The sequence below is a fragment of the Marmota marmota genome, unplaced genomic scaffold (genome assembly GCF_001458135.2).
Source record: "Marmota marmota marmota unplaced genomic scaffold, marMar, whole genome shotgun sequence".
NCBI lineage: Eukaryota > Metazoa > Chordata > Mammalia > Rodentia > Sciuridae > Marmota > Marmota marmota.
In genome coordinates this window covers 51137823-51147614 of record NW_026000026.1, presented here as the reverse complement: position 1 = coordinate 51147614, position 9792 = coordinate 51137823, and the positions used below count along the sequence as shown (strand labels likewise).

The 9792-nt window shown below is 30.4% G+C and overlaps 1 long non-coding RNA gene across 1 annotated transcript; it reads left to right on the top strand.

Moving 5' to 3' along the window:
* Positions 1-5123: 5123 nt before the first annotated feature.
* Positions 5124-6618, top strand: LOC125619182. The gene is made up of 3 exons (XR_007350693.1): positions 5124-5236; positions 5645-5713; positions 6426-6618. It is a non-coding gene; the product is annotated as an uncharacterized LOC125619182 (long non-coding RNA).
* The last annotated feature ends 3174 nt before the right edge of the window (positions 6619-9792 follow it).

Here is a 9792-nt window from a genome sequence, read left to right as displayed (position 1 = left end):
TTATTTATTATTCATACCATACTGTTTTTTTTAATAGATGAAATAAAGTCTTCAATTTATCTAAGTAAATTAACTTCAGACTATTTGAGTTTTCTTTTGCGTCATTACATCTTTCCTTTTGGATCAATTCCTTTGTGTCTTGATTGTGTGTCTCCCTTTATGTTGATGATTAGAGATGCTTGATTGCCATTCATTAATGTTTAAGAATGCAGCTGATGAAAGGAAAAGTTATCTTAGCCAAAGTAAAAATGAGATAGTCTCTCTCCCCCATTATTTATTTGAGTGGGAATTCTGACTAAGAGTTTATTGTTGAACAAAATGGATTTTATAAAGTGTCACGATTTGATTAAGGTGCAGGAGCTGAGTTGTTATGATATATAGGTCTTCAAATGAAGACAGATTTTCGTTTTTTTGGGGGGGGGTATTTATTTTTTATTTATTTATTTATTTTTTAATCTTTATTGTTGGTTGTTCAAAACATTACATAGTTCTTGATATATCATATTTCACACTTTGATTCAAGTGGGTTATGAACTCCCATTTTTACCCCATATACAGATTGCAGAATCACATCGGTTACACAGCCACTGATTTACATATTGCCATACTAGTGTCTGTTGTATTCTGCTGCCTTTCCTATCCTCTGCTATCCCCCCTCCCCTCCCCTCCCCTCCCCTCTTCTCTCTCTACCCCAAATTTTCTATAGTATGCCAAAAAAACACAATAGAAGCATCAGATTTACCCAGATAAAATATTTAATTTCTTTTAAAATAAGTTTTGTAAATGCCAGCAACCTGAGCTCAGCACACTGAAGTGGAAAGAGAATGCTACAGTTCTGAGTGATGTAGTTGTTCCATGAAATAATCCTAATCTTTTTTCTTTGCAATTGTAATTTCTCCATATGCCCTGTGTTGTGCTTGCTGACTCCAAGTGAATAATCTGTTTGGAATTTTATGGAAGGGACTGATTTCTACCTCTCTGGCCTACTGATGATATGGTGTAGGTTCAAATTCCCCTTTGCCTGTCTCATTCATTAGCACGTGCTCAGACACTTTGGTCTTTCAGAATTTTTATAAAATGTTTGCTTCTAAGATATATTTATTATAATCTGTGCTTATAAAATTCATATTTGCAAGGCAAATATGAATCATTTCAGGTGGGAATGCTATTTAATGTCATGTTTAAATTTGAAAATATTCTTATTTAATTATTTGTATTTCATATAATTATATTTTTATGTTTCTTATGCAATATTTTCTCAAATTTTTCTGTGAATGCTAATGTGCAAGTTTTTAATTTTCAAGATTTATTCTGTTCCCAGAATTATACAATGCAACTCAAGATTTTTCTAATTTTTCTTATTTTGTAATAATTTTAGCTTTAAAAAAAGATTCAACCCAGTCCTAGAATATCCATTGTCTTTAGAGAAATTTGCCAGATGTTTACATAAATATTTACATTTTACTCTATTTGCTTTATCATTCTTTTCCCCCCTCTCTTCTCTTTCTTTCTTCTCCCTCCCTTTCTCTGTGTAATACATTTCTGCATTATTTTAGAGTCTGTGGAGAGATTATGCCTTTTTTTACCTGATTTGTAATATACTTGAATGTTTCATCATGTGCTAAAATCTAGACAGATATAGAGTAGGTAGTTTCTGAATTGCCAACCCATACTACGGATAAAAGATGAAAGTAAATCAATTCAACTATTGTTGGTTATTTCTTTATAGTTCTTTTCTTTCGTAAACAAAAAAAATATGAACAGCAAAATATACAAATCTTAAATGCATAACTCAATGACTTTGAATAGTGTGTTCATGTATATAAACCCAATCATATCAAGATACAGAGCAATCCTGGTGCACAGAGATGTTATCTCGCCCATTACTAATCAATCCTCTTAGCCAAAGGCAACAACTTTTTAAAATTTCTTCACCTTTATACATCAGTTTTACTTGTCCTAGAACTTTATGTAAATTGGATCATTTTAGGTAAATAAGATTGTTTTGCATATGGTTGCTTCTACCCTGTATTGTTTTTGCCGCATTCATCCAGGTTGCTGTGTGTAACAGTAGTATGTGTATCACTGAGTAGTGTTCCAGCACCATGAAGAATAAACATTTTGGTAAAACTTTTAAAAGACAATATGGTTTATAATTGATAATATATTGTATTTATAGCTCAGTTTGATCCAATGCATGTAGTTTAATTTTCCATTTAAGTCTTTTAAAATTAAGTTTTTTTCCTTTGTATTCCTAAGAATTATTTTGTATTTTGCTTTTTTAGTGAGTTCTAAATCATTTTTGTTTCACTTATCTATTTTCTTCAAATATGTAATTAATATATGTATATTGCTCTTTAAATCTTGCATTATTTGCTTACAATTCATAATAAATTTTAATGTCTTCAGAAATTTCTACATATGCAATTATATTATCTGCAAATAAGAATTGCTACACTTCCTTATGCAGCTTGTTTGCTAATGTCAATATCTGGTTAGTCCCAGAGTTGAATTTCTATTGTACTTTCTATTAACTACATATATTTTCCTCTCTCTTCACAGAGATAAGAGTTTCTAGGTGTATAATGGACATTTTGGATGATGTATTTTAGTCTCCAGATTTCATAATGTACTCTGGAATAATATTGATTATTTCTTTCTTCATTTGTTCAGTTGATTTGTTGTTTTGTTTCTTGTTCTGTTAAGCAATTAAATTGATTAAACTCAAACTCAAAATTCTGTTACCTTTGCTATTGAAGCAGCAGCTGAAATCTTTCCTAATTATTTTTGCCTTGTAGATATTTATTTCCACCAGAAGTATTGAATTTTCTCCATACATGTGTAGTTCAGGTGTATTGTTAGCCGAGGATTAGGATAAAGGTTAAACATAAATTTGAAGTCCCATTTCCCTTGACCTTCTTTTCTCCTTGATTTTTTTCACTTTTCTGATTCTTTTGCAAAACCAAATTCCATTTAAAAAATGAGCTTTAGTTAACTTTCTGATGAAGTAACTTACTTTCCATGAGTTGATCCTTTTATCAACTTTGATGGGATTAGAAACAAAAAGATAAATTTAACATTTTTCATTTCTAACATTCTGATATCATCCCACTTCTCCCTTTTTTCTGTCATTTCAGTGCCTTCAGATGATTGTTTAAGCACATTTTGTTTATAGTATATGATTGTTAAACCAGTAAGCAGGCTGATTTAGTACAAGCTACTCTGTATTGAAATAGGAAATACTTTCTGTATTTTTGCATAAATTTTCCATTAATAATGCTCTTCCAAAATAATTGATACTTTGATTATTTTTTCCTATTTTTAGTGGGTTGAAAGATAGTCCCCCAAAATGTATGTCTACCCTGAACTTGTGAATACTGCTTTACTTAAGAGAAAAGTTATTTGCACGTAATATTAAGAATTTTGAGATGATCATTCTGGATTACCTGAGTGGGTTTTAAATCTAATGACCATGAGTTCACATGGGAGAAATTAGAGGGATGTTTGAGACACATTAAAGAAAGAGAGAGAGATGTATAGGTGGAGGCAAACGGTAAATGAAACTGCAGTTGCAAGTCAAGGAACAACTGAAGCCTGCAGAAGTGGGAGCCCTCTACCTTTGAGACTTGGGAGAAAGAGCAATCCTGCTGATATTTGGGATTTGGCGCAACCACCATTCTGACAAAATCCATTTCTACTGTTCTAAAACATGCAAGTTTTGGAAATCCATTGCAGGAGCCCTGGGAAATTAATACAATATTTAGAAAAGAGCTGTAGAAGATTGACTAGTAACTGTGTGAAAATAGCTATTGGTTTCAATTAGGATTTTTTTTGTAGACTGTCTTTTATTCTGTGGTATTAAATTGCCAGAAAGATGGAAGACTTATAATATAGTCAGGAAGAACCAACTATTTTAATTTACCCAAGATTTTTAAAATCAAAATTGTCTAATACTCCCACATTTGTCTTGAAGGTAAATAACTCCTCCTGGTAGACCTACATGAATGGAGAATCTAAGTCAGCTTAGATTTTTCCCAGATAATTTTAAGATCTTTCAACGTAAATTTTACACATTTTATTTCCTTCTAAATAACTAAGGATGTACATAATTAACCTAAATTTAAGATTTGTTAATGATTCCTTTTTCTTTTCATTTTTCTTATTGTTCTTCTTCCTCTCATTTAAGCTTTTTTTCACAGGAACAGATTCAAATATGGTCATTTTGCTGTCTTAGGAGAAAAAACTGTAAGAAATTTAAGTACATTATCTCATTAAATAGTCAAAATATCTTGCCCCATTTTACATAAATAATAACTGAAATCTAGTTGTTTTAATTAAGTTTCCAAAACATACACAGCCAATAAGTAGCAAATTCAGACTTCAAGTTCAGTTCTGATTCTACTGCATGTGGCAGTTCTCTTTTATTCAGCAAACATTTACAGAGTATCAAATATATACCAATTGATAAATATGAATATGTAACATGTTTTTGTACCACAAAACCTGTGTATTATGGTGTTTCTTTCTTTAATTTATCTATAATAAAAAAGTGGCATATAAGTATATTAGGATTTATTCAATTTCTCTAGAAATCACAGTAATTTCTATGGATATCATGTGATAATAGAATATTCTAGAAAATGTGTTTTACATAAGTGATAATGATACCACATAGAAAATAATTATAAAATAATACCCTAGAATATTTGTCATCTGTTGGCAGAAACAGAAAAGTTATTTCCATCTATAGTGATGTCTGACTACTATTGTGCTATACCCAGGCAAAACCACACAGTATTTTTGACAGCCAAAGTCTCTCTGCACTATATCTAAATTTATAACTCACCTTTTGTTATATTGCTAATAAAAACAGTATAAAATACTATCTTGTCATTTTAAATCTGCAATGGAAATCTTGTTATATTTCAAAAAATGAGTTAACATTTTGTTATCTAAAATACTGTGCTAGAACAAGGTTTACCACCATTTCTGTGAGCTGCTGACTAAATATTGATTGGGTTAAAAGTTGCAACATTAACTTCATGGGAAAAGCTTTTCAACTTTTTATGGTACAAAAGGGCATTTTGTGCTTAGGTGACTTGTGACTAAATCGATATAGCATAGCTATGGCTCACGATCTAGCATAATATCTGTGAGTCACACAGTGATGCTTCTAGCTGCCCATAGCATTTTAACTTAAAAAGAAAAGTTGTAAATGTAATGAACAATCTAAAAGGTAAAGAAAAAAATTCAAATGGAAATTAAGAAATTATACCCTCAATCATTTCTTTAAAGTAGATACATAAAGATGTCAATACTATAGCAGCCAAGTTTGAAAAGAAAAGAAAGCTGTTATAGTTGTATTAAGCCATTTAATGTTAGGTTTTCTTCCTTAGACTTTCTGTCATTGAGGCTGAACAATACAAGGTTTTATTCAGAGTTAGCTAGAATATTTTCTGTGTCAAAGAAAACCTTTAATTGAAACTCTTCAGTTACATAGAAAAAAATGTTCCTCTTTTCCCCCAAATATTGTTACCAATATATTGAAATTTATTAAGATAAAATGTCAGATTTGGTAGTTCTATTCAAAAGATATTGAATCAAGGCCTATGGTAAATGATGCTCATCACTTATTTTTTTTAAGTTTCATCCAAGTTCTAGGCTTTTCTGATGCCAGGAAAGAAGCTTTTGATGTATATTCTGCATGCATTCTGTGAGTAAAAGAAGTTTTCTTTCATCTTAACTTAAAAATATGTGTATTTTAAGGTTAATTATTTACAACAATATAGAAAATCTTCAGAAATAAAAATAATTCTCAATTTAAAAAAACATTAAAATTCTCATTTGATCAGCTTATGGAACATATTTGAACACACACTGAATTCAATGAGTATGTACTTATTGAAAATATTAAATATGTTCTACATTGTGCACAATGTAAATGATTAAGTTAAACTGATTAACATGTCCTCAAATATTAAATTTAAACTATTACACTTCAAATGTTCACCTTCATGTGTATTGTAATTGTGAAAGCAGCATAAATTTTTATAGAACTAAGCAATATGAAATGCTGTAGCTCACAGCCACAAAAAAGAAAAAAAAAATGCTCGTTATATTTCCCAATTTAGAATGAAGGGGGAAATGTCCTCTCTGAACAAAAACTATTTTTAAATGAATCATGTCTAAATTTTACTATAATAAAGTATTATTTTGAAAATAGCTTTGTTAAATTGAGCATGCTAGTGAACAATCTTCTCTACATCTCTACATCAATGACACTGGTAGATACTAATATATAATTATTTGAATCAAACTTTTGAAACAAGCAACTTTTAGCAATTTTTCAATATTGCTATTTCATTTTGAGTACCAGATGTCAGCAGAGTAGAAAACATGTTTATTTTGGTCTCTTGGTCCTTCAGGATTTGTCTGACTCAATATCTTCTCATCTTTCATGGATATGTATTTAGCCTCATTGAGTGAACAGGCTTTGAGGAGCAGCAATCTGCATACTTCTAAAAGAAATGATTTGGCCACCTGCACTTTTGGAAAATTGTATAAAAAAAGCTATAGAAAATTTTCTAAGGCATGAAATATCAATAAGTATTTTAAAGATTTTGGATCTCTTTGGAATGTGAAGTCTCTTTAAGGTGCAAGTTCTTACATTTAGAGAGAAATACAAGTGAGCTTGGTGATTTACAAATCTGACAGAAAAATAAAAGTTGGTAAAGTTTAATCTGATTCTTATTTTAAATCAAATGGTACAATATACTTTAGCAATGTTCAAATTAGTTTACATATTTCTTTCTGCCTTTTTATACCTCCGCCACCTGTTCCCCACCCTCTTCTGCCCCTGCTTTTCTTGGAGAATCTCAATGCTTATTAGTTATTAGTGACTCTGGAAATTCTATGTAAAGCAATTTATCTGTTCCAAATTCTTGCTTATGTATAAATTCTACTCACCTGTTAATGTGTAGCACATGAAAATATATGTTCTATGTGTTAATATTTGGTTAATAGGGATGAATTTGAATATGGAGAAGACCATGACTAATTACAAGAATTTTTCAAAGCCATAAGATGTAAATAAACAAAGTCTACAGATTCTACAAAGCTAATTAAAAGTAACATTTTGGAACTTATACTAAAGTTTTTCTTATTTCTGAATTGCAGATTAATTTATGAATTTGTGGTTGTTTCATCAGAATTGTGAAAGATTTCCATTTTATATTTCTTGCTTTAAGTCTGGAGAAATTGTGATATTGATCTAAACAAAGAAACAACTTGACTAAGTTTGCATTCTGTTCAAGTTTATTTTTTTTGGAAAGAAAATTCAAAGTACCTTCAAATTTAAGCTTACTTATATTACTAATAATTGTAACAAATGCCTTCCAATGTTTTCAAACTTTATAAAACCATTTCCATGTCTATAAGTAGACAAGGATGTTTTAAGACCTATCACTTAGCATTATATTTGGGGGAAGATATTTCTTATTTTCAATTTGCATCTATTCTCAATAACTAAAGCTATTACGAGCTTTACCTTTCTAAACGTATGGTGCTGATTTCAAGTTACGGTGACAATGCCTTTTAAAGTCTAATTAACTAATTATATTAAAAGATTTATAAGTAGTAAGCTGCTGTATTTTAAGAAAATGATAATATATTGATTGCATATTCTATACAATTATGCATAATTACATATACTTGAAAAAATTCGTCACCGAGTCATCAATTTTAATGAGATATTTTCTCTATGGAATTAACTTTGGTTATATGAGTTAACCTTAATAGCCTACTGCAGGAATTCAAAGATCTGCATGTAAGACAATGATAATGATTGTATTATGCTACAATTTTGAATCTTCTCTAATTAATATTTATATTTTAATATATTATGACATTTGTCATTTTCACCATTTTTTACCAGAGTTAGGCAGGCAGAAAAACTTTCTTTTCTAATAGAAGTGATAAAAACATTTGTGGTGATAAGGACAAGCAATTTGAGGCAGAGGATAATGCATGTATCATTATTTGCTTTAGGAATAATCTTATGATGATTGCCTTGTGAATTTCATGTACTCCACAGTTCTTTTTCACTATTTTTTCAATGTTGTCATTGAACCACATAAAATAGAATCCATTGGGAATACTTAATGTCCAGTTACACATTTAAGAGATAGACCTACTGAACAAAATAGGTCTAATATTTTAAAGTAATCCCTTTAATGTAATAAATAAAGTTTGAAAACATACCTCCAGATACGGAAATTTTAAATAAGAAAATTACTACATATTAGTGGTTCCCAAATTGTCCATTCACAAACACATATATGGTAGGAGGTTTACTCTGTTGCTAAGCATTTTGGGGTGTTAAGGTCTGTAAACAAGTCAGGATGGCGCCTGGCATTTTGCCAGAGGTAGTGGTTTGTGAATTAACACCAGCGAGCCATTAAGTGTGGAGATTCCTTATTGGTTGACTGCTGTATCTAGTTTATGTTAATTAAGATAAGCTGTGTATAATGTATATATACCCCTCCTGTCCTACAATAAAGGGCTCCTACTCCTGCTGTATCAATGTACACAAGTTGTTCGTCACCCCCCGGTTATTTTGCTGCAGCCGGACTGCGGCATTGGGGTCCTGAGACTTCTAAGAATTATATACAATAATGAACAGAGTCAATATGAAAATTAAAGTTGATGGGTAATTATTGTGATGAGGGATATGCATCCTTAATTTTCAGTTAGTTCAACAGATATTAATTGATTGCCTTTTACTTTTTTAAATATTTATTTTCAGTTTTTAGGTGGACACAATATCTTTATTTTACATTTATGTGGTGCTGAGGATCAAACCCAGTTTCTCACTCTACTACTGAGCCAAAACTCTAGCCCCATGTGTTTTACTTTTGGGGGGAATAAAAATACTTTTATATTTCTCATTTATTCTTTCATACATCCTTTCAATATTTATATGTTGAGCACCTACTATATTCTGGAAACTTGTGGGAAATGAAGCCAAATGTATGACCCTTGATTCCTTGGAATTATCAGCCTGGTGACAGAGACAGAAAAAAATACAGAAATAATCATAAAATTACAATCATGTTAAGTGCTATGAAATAATGTTCCATGAAGCTATAAACACATTTTGGGATAAAAGATAGTAAAACTTCATATGTGAGGAGTGAATGAAAGGTCAACAAATCACAGCAGGGAGGCTGGAAAGAGCATCCACTGGACAAAGGAAATGTTATGAGTACTGCTGAAGTGTCCAGATTGCATAAACTATGACAAAAATTTGTAAAGATACTATCTAATGATGGCATTAATTCTCTGTGGGAATGTAGAATAGTTTTAACGAATAAAATAAGATTTTATTTGTTTTAATATTTTTGCTTAATTTATTAAATCAGTGTCCAAGTGAATAATTATTTAGTATAGGGCACAATCAAGTTGAACAATGTTAATTTAGATTATATTAGACTCTAAGAATCAATTTAGTAAGTCCTAATTGACAGTGGCAAAAGTTTGATGGTACTGTTATCACTTTAAATTTGATAACCTAGAAATGCAGTAATTTCTATAGCTACAGTGTAAAGAGGGTATATTGAATGAGTAAAGAGTGTACATAACTCAGATGGGCAAGGTTGTTTTACTTCAATGCCATGCATTTAGTTTAATAAACTATCTTCATTTGACTTTATAATCCAATTTATATTTTTTAGTATTTTTGTATATCCAGCATCTGGAATCTCATTTGCAGGATAAATTTCTTCACAAAATCAG